The 11,618-nt window shown below is 48.4% G+C and overlaps 1 protein-coding gene across 1 annotated transcript in view; it reads right to left on the bottom strand.

Annotated features, from left to right (window-relative positions):
* The window catches only part of ASIC2 (acid sensing ion channel 2), a 651,036-nt gene that overhangs the window by 91,948 nt on the left and 547,470 nt on the right, over positions 1 to 11,618 (bottom strand). The gene's annotated exons all lie outside the window — the stretch shown is intronic.

The following is an 11,618-nucleotide window of genomic DNA, read 5'->3' as shown; positions in this document are numbered from 1 at the left end:
GAAGGAGAAGGAGAAGGAGAAGGAGAAGGAGAAGGAGAAGGAGAAGGAGAAGGAGAAGGAGAAGGAGAAGGAGAAGGAAAAGAGGAGAAGGAGAAGGAAAAGGAAAAGGAAAAAAGGGAAATAATAGTAGCGGTAGTAGTAGTAAAAGAATATACCAAACAATGATACAACACAAGTTGCTCTCAGCACCCAGTGATTGATTCCCCAGCCCATCCCAAGGAGCATTCGTGGATTCCTGCCCCCCAGCCAACCCCCGTTTATACCCTGAGCACAATGTCTATGGTATGGAATATCCCTTTGGCCGGTTTGTCCTGATTATGCTCCCTCTCAGCTTCCACGAAAAGAGGAAAAAGTCCTTGATTTAACATAAGCATTACTTAGCAACAACTAAAGCAATATGCATTATGAGCACTGTTCTCATACTAAACCCAAAATGCAGCAGCTACTAGAAAAAAAAAAATTAACTCTAGTCCACCTAAATCCAGGACACAGACATATACAGACACGTCATCAAGGTTAATTAATTAAAAAGCATAAGGAAGTTCGGGTTAGAGCCCAAGCATCAGCATGAAACATTGGTGCAGTCTTTGGGGTGTATCAGAGCCTGCATTTGCTGGGAAAGTGCATATTTCTTTATCAAGGAAAAAAAAAGGAAGAAAATGACAATTCGCACATCACTTGTCTCTAATGGCAGCATCCTTAATTAAAACATCCTTGGAGCTGGCACCACTGATTGTAGCTCTCAAGGTTTTAAATGCTATTACAGCACAAAGCCCTCTAAGATTGGACAAAATGCTTAATATTCTCAATTTCACCTCTGGTCCGTGCAAGTCCGTGCCGGGTATTTAATCTGATTGGTCTCATCATCAAATAATAAAATAAAATAATAAAAGCTGGCAGTGAAGGGAGGCTCCTTCTCTCCAGCTTGGAGAATAAAACTAAAATGTTTCAGTACGAGGGTTTTTTGGGGGAAGGCAGAGACTTTTCTTTCTCTCTTCACAAAAGAAATTTTAGAAGATATAATCACGATGCTAATTTCCTGATTCTCTGCTCCCAAAACCATCAGGCTCAAGTGCCAAGAGCCGCAGCAAGGAGGGAGGAAAAGGACAAAACTCATCATACAGCAGGAGTGGGTTCAAATTGGGTATTTTAGCAACAGCCAACCCCCAGAAAAGAGACAAATTGCAGCTTTCCAAAGGATAGAAAATCCTGTCGTTTACGTCCAGCATTCAACAAGTGCAAAACATCAAGCCCTTGCATCCAAGATCAGCCACTGGAATCGGCTCAAACCAAAGCGTGTGGCTGCAAAGGGTGAGGAGACACATCCTGGGGCACAGAAAATCACCCAAAGACATCCCCACGCCGTTCAAATTATAACTTTGGGGTAAAAACTTGAAAGCGTTCACAAAACCAGCAACTCTTAAGAAAAAGGTATTTATTTTAACTTCTGATTCTCCCTGCACACCATCTCCCCTGGGCTGGGGCTGGGGAATTAAAGCTGATGTTTCCTCTCCTTTGATGAGAAAATACTTCTCAGTTAATCCCAAACCACTCAGCAACCCCAAAATGCAACACTTAAGTTTGCCATGATGGTTTTCATGCTGAAGAAGGCTTTGCTTTTTGTTTCTGTTTAACCTAAATGCAGAAGATAAACAATCCTGAACAGCTCTTGCCATGGAAACACCAAATCTTCACACTTGTGGCTCAAAATGTGAGCAGTTCTCTGTCCCAAAATGACTTGAGTTTTAACTCAAAATGGGCACCCTCTCCAAACTCCTCTGAAAAACTCGATAAAATGAGAATATATTTTTTTTTCAGCCCTACAATGGGAAGGAAACACATGGGTTTCCCATGCTGGTTGGACGCCACGGAGATGTTTAGCAAAGGAGGGGCCATTCCCACTCTGCCCAGTTTAAACATCTCCCAGCTCTAGGTCAGTAGGTGACACCAGCTCTGCACATGTAGAAGGAAAAGAGCTCCAGGAGTTCAAAACCTGACGCTGCGACAGCATCCAAGAAAAGCACAGATCCACAACTTCCCTCTCTCCCAAGGCAGAAGCATCCCTGGACGTGGGTGATATAAGGTACCAGTCACCTCCCCACCCAAGAGGAGCCTGGTGAAACCCCTCAGGATCGGAAGCTGGCCCAGATCTGTGCTGGAAACCAACTCCCCGTAACAACTCAGAACCCACCAAGTACCACAAAAACAAGGTGTGAAGGTACCTTAACATCAGCTCTTGCACCACACCGTAAAGCTGTTTTCTACAGCAAAATAACTGCCAGGTATTTCTGAAGTGCAACGATGCTAAAGGAAAAACATGAGACGGAACGAAGGTCGGTGCTGGGATGGTTAATGACACCTCGGTTGGGATCTTCATTGCCCAACAAGCTTGACACTGTTATTTTTGTTTAGGGAGCGTTTTAATGCTTTATCTTCTGAACAGCACTTAGCACCTTTAACTGTAACCTAATTATCACCAGTAGTAATATGAAGCTGATATTATGAAGGCTAACAAGTCATATTAGCGTAGTTATTATGTGATCCAGAGCAATCATCTTATTCAAGAAGTCTCCGCCTGAAAATTGCCTCTAAATATTGATATTCTTTAACGTAGGAAGGTAAAGAAAGCCTTGTTGGTAAACCACAACTAGAGAGGCTGGATGGGAAACCCATGATTAATTGAATTGCTTAGCCATGTCCGTGCTTTCGTTTTCTCTTTTAAGTGCTCATGATTATATGATACACGAAGAAATGAAAATTAATAAATGTCTCCTAACCCACACAAACACTCCCGAAAAAAAAGATGTGCTGCAGCCCAGGCTGTCTGCTGTGACAAAGTTCCTTAAATACAAAATGCAGAGCTGCTTTTTAAATGTTTTTCAACACGATTTAATGGAAAATCAAACTCTCAAAGCAAACTCAGCTCAACGTGGTGCTCGCTGTTCCCTGGCCCAGCACTCGTCCGCTCTCCATCACTCACAAATCCATTAATTCATAGAATCACAGAATCATTCAGGTTGGAAAAGCCCTTCAGGATCATCAAGTCTGACCATCAACCCCACTCTACAAAGTTCTTCCCTACACCATATCCCCCAACACCACATCTAAACAATTCTTTAACACATCCAGGGATGGTGGCTCAACCATCTCCCTGGGCAGCCTATTCCAGTGTCTGACCACTCTTTCTGTGAAGAATTTCTTCCTAATGTCCAGTCTAAACCAACCTTTTGCAGCTTGAAGCCATTCCCTCTTGTTCTATCACTAATTACCTGGGAGAAGAGACCAGCACCAACCTCTCTACAGTGTCCTTTCAAGTAGTTGTAGAGAGTGATGAGGTCTCCCCTCAGCCTCCTCTTCCTCAAACTAAACAGTTCCAGCTCCTTCAATGGCTCTTCATAAGATTTATTCTCCAGGCCCTTCATGAGCTTCGTCGCCCTCCTCTGCACCCGCTCCAGCACCTCCAGATCTCTCTTGGATTGAGGTGCCCAAAACTGGACACAACACTCCAGGTGTGGCCTCCCCAGTGCTGAGTACAGACGGACAGTCACCTTCCTAATTCAGGAGGTTATCATAGCCAAGGAGGGCTGGCAACCTGTGGGATTCCCAAAACCTCCTGATATTTGGGATATTTGGGAGCCCAGCCCGGCAGGGAGCTTTTGCCATCCCTGCTCTGATGGAGCCCGTGGTTTTCCCATCCAGCTTCTGGGCTGCGTGAGGACGAGCCCGTGACATCCACGTGGCTACATCCCTCTGCTGTCGAAATCAAAAGGCTCCCACATTCCCCTCTGCACCTGTAGCCCCGACGTGATGTTAATCCCTGCAGCAACATCCCTCCATCCCTCCCCTGCCATCCCCAGACCCCGTCAAGAGCCCCAAATTTTCCCATCTCCGTTCCCCACCGATGCCTTTAACAGCCCACAATTAAAAAACCTCCTGCCTCTGCTCAAGTTTTTCTCCACTTTGCTCTTTCCCCTCAAATTACTTATTTATTTATTTTTTGCACAAATGCAAAATCCCCTCCGTCTTCACCCTGGGGGGGATTTAAAGCCCTTCTTCTCCTGGGCTTAATGCACCGGCCCCAACACCGAGCGCTCTGTCGCTCTCGTTCCGGGCACCGAGAGCGTCTCAGCATCCCTACGACAATACCCGAAAATGGAAATGACTTTCCAGAAGAGCCAGAAATGACAGGAATTAATTTGCTTCTCATCTTTCTGCCCGTTTTTGATCTCATACGGCGACGCCGATTCGCAGTCTCCTCAGGCACCCACCTGGTGGGTTTAAATTAACCCACTAAACAGGCGGAAAAGAAACGCGACGAAAAACCTCCAACCTTCCCAAAAGGCAGGGGAGACCTCCTGAACCGAGGCGCGACGGCAGGAGGAGGAGATGAAACCAGGACTCGCTCAAAGAAGAGAAAAAAACCCAAATAATGGGAGGAACTTCCTTTATCGCTCCTCATTAAATCGACACGGCTGTCGACAACACAGCCACAACTTACGGGAGGGTTTCAGGCATCTCTGGGGACTGGTAAAGACCAGAGTGTTTTTATTATGAATTTCACTTTAATAGTGGCCAAAATAATTTCAGGGCAGGATGTGAAGCCCTTTTGAGAGCTGCCAGGGACACTCTTCTGTCCATGGATGCTTCATCCCAAGCTCATGGCACATCGGTGCCAGCAACAGGTCCCGGCAGCGCCCAGACCCACCCGCAGGGCTTCCTCTCCCATCAAAAATATGTATTTTTTTCCTTTTTCAAATACTTCTCTCGGGAATATTTCTCTATTTTATCATACAATAGACAAGTGAAGTTGGGATCTCCTCTCGCTGCTGGTTTTGGCCCTCTCAGCCTGACTCCTCACTCCTGCACTGAGCGTCAAAGTGCTCAGCCGTCAGGAGCTTAAAAACTAAAAAAATTCCCAACTTCAGCTGCATTTTTCGGATGTTCTGAGTGACCTCCAGGGAACAACCCTCTGACCTGTCCCCTCCCCAGCACACGCCTGCGCATCCCATTAGTATTAGTCGAGCTTAACCCTGCAAGGAGACGGGTCCCAATGGCGTTGAGCTGCAGCAGAGCCCGTATCGACCAGTGCCTGGTATCGACGAGCAGAAGAAACCTTCTGCCACGCAGAGACATTATTAATTACAGCCCCAGGGCTCACACAGAGCCACCCCCCGGCGAAATAACCTGCTTTAAACTGGGTCCCTGCTGCCACACACGGGCAGCAGCCGGAGCTGATCTTAGACCTAGAGATGCCAATGGGGCGTTTGCGGCCCCGGGGGTCGGTGGCATCAGATAGGGAGGGCTCAGAGAGTTCTCTCCAGCCAGGAGAACGCCCGGTGAGATCTAAGGGTGGATTTTTCCCACTTTGACAGGGGGGAAGCAGTGATCTCAGCCTTCCTGGCAGGCAGGGGTGATGCTCCGCTTCCCTGCGAGGTGGCATCAGGGCCAGCCGGCTGCCCGGGCAGAGCTGGCACTGGAGCCTGGTATAAAGCAGCTGGTCAGATCAAGGTTTCTATGACTCAGAAACCCACTTGCTGCTGTGCTTTTTAATCAGCCGAATAAATTGCAGCCAGACCCTTAAAGCCCGTGGCAGGAGGAAATGAGAAACGCCGCCGCGGGTGTCAGAGGAGGTCGGCGGGCGATGCTTTATTCGTCCCTTCTCTTCATTCCTGACCCATCAACCAGCCCAGAGCTGAGGGTTCCTCCCTCCCTCCTGGGAGAATCCAGGAGAGCAGCCTGTCATTGCCATAAATTCAGGTGGAGGGAGATGAAAGCAAGGAACCTCCATCCCACCAGCAAAGGGTAAGTGTCGTGGTTTGGGCCAAATTGGCCAATCTGAATGACAGATGCCCCCCCCTGCCCCAATCCCCAAAGAGAGGAGAGAATCATAGAATCATAGAATCGTCCAGGTTGGAAAAGACCCTTGGGATCATTGAGTCCAACCATCTACCCTACTCTACAAAGTTCTCCCCTACACTATATCCCCCAACATCTAAACAACTCTTAAACACATCCAAGGGTGGTGACTCAACCACCTCCCTGGACAGGCTATTCCAATGCCTGACCACACTTTCTGTGAAAAATTCTTTTGAGATAAGGAGATTTATAAGTTTAGAATGAACTAAACTACTTTATTGAAGCATTAATATAAAATTATTTTAAAAAAGGAAATAATTAAATAGATACGATATATAGAAAAACCGCATCAAGCTCTCAGGCTTTCAGTAAGAGACTCAAAGCAGCTTTTTGACCCTCTACGTTACATTAAATAGGTGCCATTCCCCATCCTCCCTCCTCCTGCTCCACACACCACAGGCTGAACCTGCCGCGGCAAAAAATAACTGCACAGGCTGAGCTATTAGCCAACGCGTCAAAACCTTCCTTCCAAAGCTATTACTCTGGGAAGTTATATATATAAAAAAAAAAAAAAAAGAAAAAAAAAGTGCCATTACATCTGGGGCTTATCACAAACACACACCAAGAAAATAGGTCAAGAGAAAACGTGCCTGAACAGCATAAACAGGGACTGGAAGTTGGAAGGGCTGCAGCAAAACTCGGTCCATTGTAGGTCGATGCCTCGCACCCGCGCTCTGCAAAAGACTGAAATAATGCCACTATTTATAAACTCCCCTTTAAAAATAGAAACGTCACTCTTCCTAGCTAGGAAATTGCCTTTTTTTTTTTTTTTCCTTGAATACAGGTGACAGGGAAGAGGAAGAAAAAATAGTTATGCATTATACATGGCGAGATTCAGCTTTTATTAGGCTTCTTAGAGATACATCATCTCCACATCATGGCAGGGTCATGAAGTAAAGGTGCAGTATCTCTGGAGAGAGCAGCCTCCTCCCGACCCGCAGCTCCCTGTGCCCGAGATGGAGCCACCAAGCCCAGCATCCATCACAGCCGTGTCACAGAGCCCACGTCCACGTCACCAGCTCAATGTGGGCCTTCGCTGCCAAGTTTCCACAATGTCTTTATGTCCTTACGCCACGAGGAAGGTTGAGCACTGTGTTCGGTTCTGGGCCCCCCCACCACAAGATGGACATTGAGGGGCTGGAGCGTGTCCAGAGGAGAGCCACCAAGCTGGTGAGGGGTCTGGAGAACAAGTCACACGAGGAGAAGCTGGGGGAACTGAGCATGTTTAGTTTGGAGAAGAGGAGGCTGAGGGGAGACCTCATTGTCCTCTACAACTGCCTGAAAGGAGGGTGGAGAGAGGTGGGGGTTGGCCTCTTTTCTCATTCCTCTGTGAATGCCCTGACCCTAAGAACATTCAAGGGCTGGAGCCCCTCTGCTGGGAGGGGGGGCTGAGAGAGTTTGGGGGTTCAGCCTGGAGAAGAGAAGGCTCTGGGGAGACCTTCGAGCCCCTTCCAGTCCCTAAAGGGGCTCCAGGAGAGATGGGGAGGGACTCTGGATCAGGGAGGGGAGCCCTAGGAGGAGGGGGAAGGGTTTTAAACTCAAGGAGGGAAGATTGAGCTGAGATGTGGGGAAGAACTTGTTTGGTGTGAGGGTGGTGAGAGCCTGGCCCAGGTTGGCCCGAGAAGCTGTGGCTGCCCCATCCCTGGAGGGGTTCAAGGGCAGGTTGGAGGGGGCTTGGAGCAACCTGGTGTGGTGGGGGGTGTCCCTGCCCAGGGCAGGGGGTGGCACTGGGAGGGCTTTAAGATCCCTTCCAACCCAAACCATTCAGTGATTCTGTGATTCAAGCCAGGTAATATCACACCCCAGCAGAGCTGTCTACAGCACATGGCAGCCCCCGTAGGTTGAGTGTTACCATGTCTAACCCCTGCCATCGCTGCTGCTCCCACCCTCCATGTGACCATGTTAAGGGTTTACTGAAAGCCGGGCAAGAGGAGCCTTGAGGAGCTAATTAGGGGCTTCAGCACTTGGCATCGGTAATTGCCAACGTGCAAGATGACACACGTAGGAGTTTGTTTTGAAACACCAAAAGTCGTGTAAGCTTTGTGTTAACAAGGAAATTGCGACCAACCTTATTGCAATTGGGGAACAGACCAGAAAAAGTGTGACGGGTTCTCTGGTTGCTTCCAGGCTCAATCCCACATCAGTTGGGGACGAGGCAGTGGGATGCCAGGCCAGGTTATAACACCATCCCCACAGAGCCCAAGAGTAAACGTGTGAACCGGAGGGATGGTACCAGGGACTGAAGGAAGCAAATGTGTAAAGTAGATGAATAAGCAGATAAAATGACACGTTTAACTGGAAGTGCCTGGAGCTGTTTTCCCAGAGATGGTATTTTCTGCTGCCATTAGTCATTGGGTACAGAAGGGGAAGCTGCCAACGACTGGTTTTTCTGCTGCAAGGCTTCGCTTTGGTTGTGGCAGCCCAGAGAAATCACTCACATGGTGTCTGGGGTGAGCACATTCATTGCTGTACTAAGAACACCTCTCTGGCTGTAAACAGAGACGCCAGTGACTTTGCTTTTCCTTGACAAACAGCTTTTAGCCAGAGGACCAGAAGTCTTCATCAGCATCAGCCACTCACCCACCCCAGCAGCTCCTCTCCACACACATGGGAACACACAGAATCAGAATCACAGAATCTTCATGGTTGGAAGGGACCTTTGAGATCATCAAGTCCAACCAAAAAAACCAAACAAAAAACCAAACCAAACCATAAACCGAGAAACAGACACAAACCAACAATCTCGGGCACTAGAGCATGCCCTGAAGTGCCACATCTACACGTTTCTTAAATCCCTCCAGGGATGGTGACTCCACCACCTTCCCGGGCAGGCTGTTCCAGTGCCTGACCACCCTCTCAGCAAAGTCATTCTTCCTAATATCTAATCTAAACCTCCCCTGCCCCAACTTCAGACCATTTCCTCTGCTCCTGTCATTATTCCCTTGGGAGAAGAGGCCAACCCCCACCTCTCTCCACCCTCCTTTCAGGGAGTTGTAGAGGGCAATGAGGTCTCCCCTCAGCCTCCTCTTCTCCAACCTCAACATGCCCAGTTCCCTCAGCCTCTCCTCGTAGGACTTGTTCTCCAGACCCCTCCCCAGCTTGGTGGCTCTCCTCTGGACATGCTCCAGCACCTCAATGTCCTTCTTGTGGTGAGGGGCCCAGAACTGACCACAGCCCTCAAGGTGAGACCTCACCCAGTCCAGAGGCACCATCACTGCCCTGCTCCTGCTGGCCACGCTCTTCCTGACCCAGGCCAGGATGCTGGTGGCCTTCTTGGCCACCTGGGCACACTTCTGGCTCCTGTTCAGCCGGCTGTGACCAACACCCCCAGGTCCTTTTCTGCTGGGCAGCCTTTGCACACAGGCAAACTTTAACCCTCATTAACCCCCAGCTGCAGCTGACGAAGGGCCGAGCCCCTGGGAAGACACTTCTCTGGCCCAAAGGCACATCTTGGGTAATGTGTGTCACGAGCAAACCTCAGCGGGCTCCTTTATTTATTGCTAAATAAATAGACTGTAAGTCCTCCTTTGCATGCAAACCGGGTTGTCAATACAAGCCGCCTTCAGCTTCATTTACTCCTTATTAACTTCCTAGGGCCGACAGCCACGTCAGCCAGGAAAGAAAACAGCGGTTCCTCGCTGCAAAGGGCGATGACGGGGAAGAAACCGGCCACGCACGTGTCTGGCATCTGCAAAGCCCGGGCGAGCTCTGCCAGAGCCCTCGCAGGCGCATCTGCGGAGCGGGAGGGCCGCGGTCGTTAAGGTTAAATCAAAGCAGCTTGCAAAAATAAGCTTCATTTATTTCTTGATTTGTTCTTTCCGCAGGACATTCCCCAAAGCCTTTTTTAAAAAAATTTTTTCTTAATTTTTTTTTTCCTCCCTCCTCCACTTGTGAGCCTTTCCAAGGATTAATTTGCTCGGAGTATGTGAGTCATTACGGTTTGGTGATTTTTGGAAAGGAAGATGAATGAAACACGAGAGGAGGAGAGAGCCACAGAAGAAAATCTGTGCAAAAGCAACAGCCCCACATCTCCATTTTCCTTTTCTTTTTTAATAAAGGGACCCTTTTCAGGAAGGCTCCCGGGGCAGAACAGCTCAGCTTTGAAACGTGCAGTTCGGTCCAGCAGGAGGTTATTTAAACCCACATGCCCTCCTTTGCTCAGGAAGAAGTGGGGTCTAATTTTGCCAGGCTGTGGGGATCCAAACCTCACAGGAATGTGTGGCAGAGCTCGCTGTGGGGCACCGAAACCCATCTGGGTCCCCTGTCAACCCAGGGAAGAGCTAAATGAACCCAGCCCCGAACCAGCCCTGGAGCAGCCCAAGCACGTGGACTCAGGTGCAGTGATTTCCCCCTCTGCTCCCTCCCACCCAGCCACCCCAAAGCCAAGGGAGGGCACACACAGGGGTTGCAGCCATCAACAATGCTCTGTGTGGCCTTGTTTCACCTTCCACCCCCCTGCAAGGAGAGTATTTGTGGCTAATAACAGGCCAGTCCAGCCCAGCCATACGTAGGGGAGCAAATTCCACCAGGAATAGTGGGTAGGACTACGAGCAACTCGCTCAACAGCATCTGGTTTAACACATAACCAAGCCTCACAGACAGGTATCCTTCAAGATACCCTCCAAACACTTGATTCCAAGGTTTGCCCAAGTCCTGGCCCTACAGATGAGGTTTATTAATCCAGCAGGAAAAAATACAGGGCAGGAACCCACAGCTCTGGGATGGCACCTGGGGCCAGCACCCATCGGCGAGGAAAAGCTCAGCAATCTCCCCTGAGCAATGCCTTCAGAAATATAAATAAAAATGCAAAGCAAGTATTCTGCAAGTTTGAAAATCAAATGCACAAACTCCAAGATCCCAGCTCAGCCTTTCCATTTCTCTGCAACTCAGGGGCTTAAGACTCTATCCCGGATTCATTTCCACCCGGTAAGGCTGGCAAAAAATCCAGGCTCTGAAGAACCAGGACAATTTTACACCATGCTGTAAAAACCCTCCTTTTTTCACCCCCAGAAAGCATCTTCACCTCTGCCAGTCCAAACTGCCACTTGGAAGTCCTGGCACATCCCTTTCTCCCCAAGATGTGCCGGACCATCCATGTCTCCTTCCAGATGTGGGCAGGGGTGGGGTAGAAAAAGACTTCAGAGAGACTTAATGTTCTCTAATCAGTTCCCCAGCCTGCCCATTAGGAGAGAAAGGAAAATTTCAAGGCTGGAAGTGTTAAAAAAAAACCCTCAAATTATATATATACATATATAAAATCCTCAAATTACATCTATAAATTATAACCCCAAACTCATCCAAACTAACCACAAAGGGACAAGGAAATAGAGCCAATTGCACCCATCCCTCCTGCCCATCGGTCTTGAAACCATTTACTCCAACTCCTCTCCACCCATTTCCCATTAAAAAAACCCAACTTTTCCGACACCGAGCTCATTGTGTTACCACTCCACACCACCGCAGCCTGTTCCAATAGCAACTAATTGCTAACAAGCTCATTACAAGACGAAAGCAGCAGGAGTGTAATGCTGGAATATTTTTTTCTGCCTGTCTGCAAAGTGAACAGCTGGCCACCAAACCTAGAGGACTAATCTAATTAAACAGAAACAAAAAAATACCTACATCAATATCAAAAAAAAACCCCCCAACAACCAACCCCTTTCACTCAGACATATATGTTCCCTCCTTAAAGTTCATCAAAA

The sequence above is a fragment of the Calidris pugnax genome, unplaced genomic scaffold (genome assembly GCF_001431845.1).
Source record: "Calidris pugnax isolate Ruff unplaced genomic scaffold, ASM143184v1 scaffold167, whole genome shotgun sequence".
NCBI lineage: Eukaryota > Metazoa > Chordata > Aves > Charadriiformes > Scolopacidae > Calidris > Calidris pugnax.
Note: the sequence above shows the minus strand (reverse complement) of the source record. Positions and strands in the feature narration are given on the sequence as shown.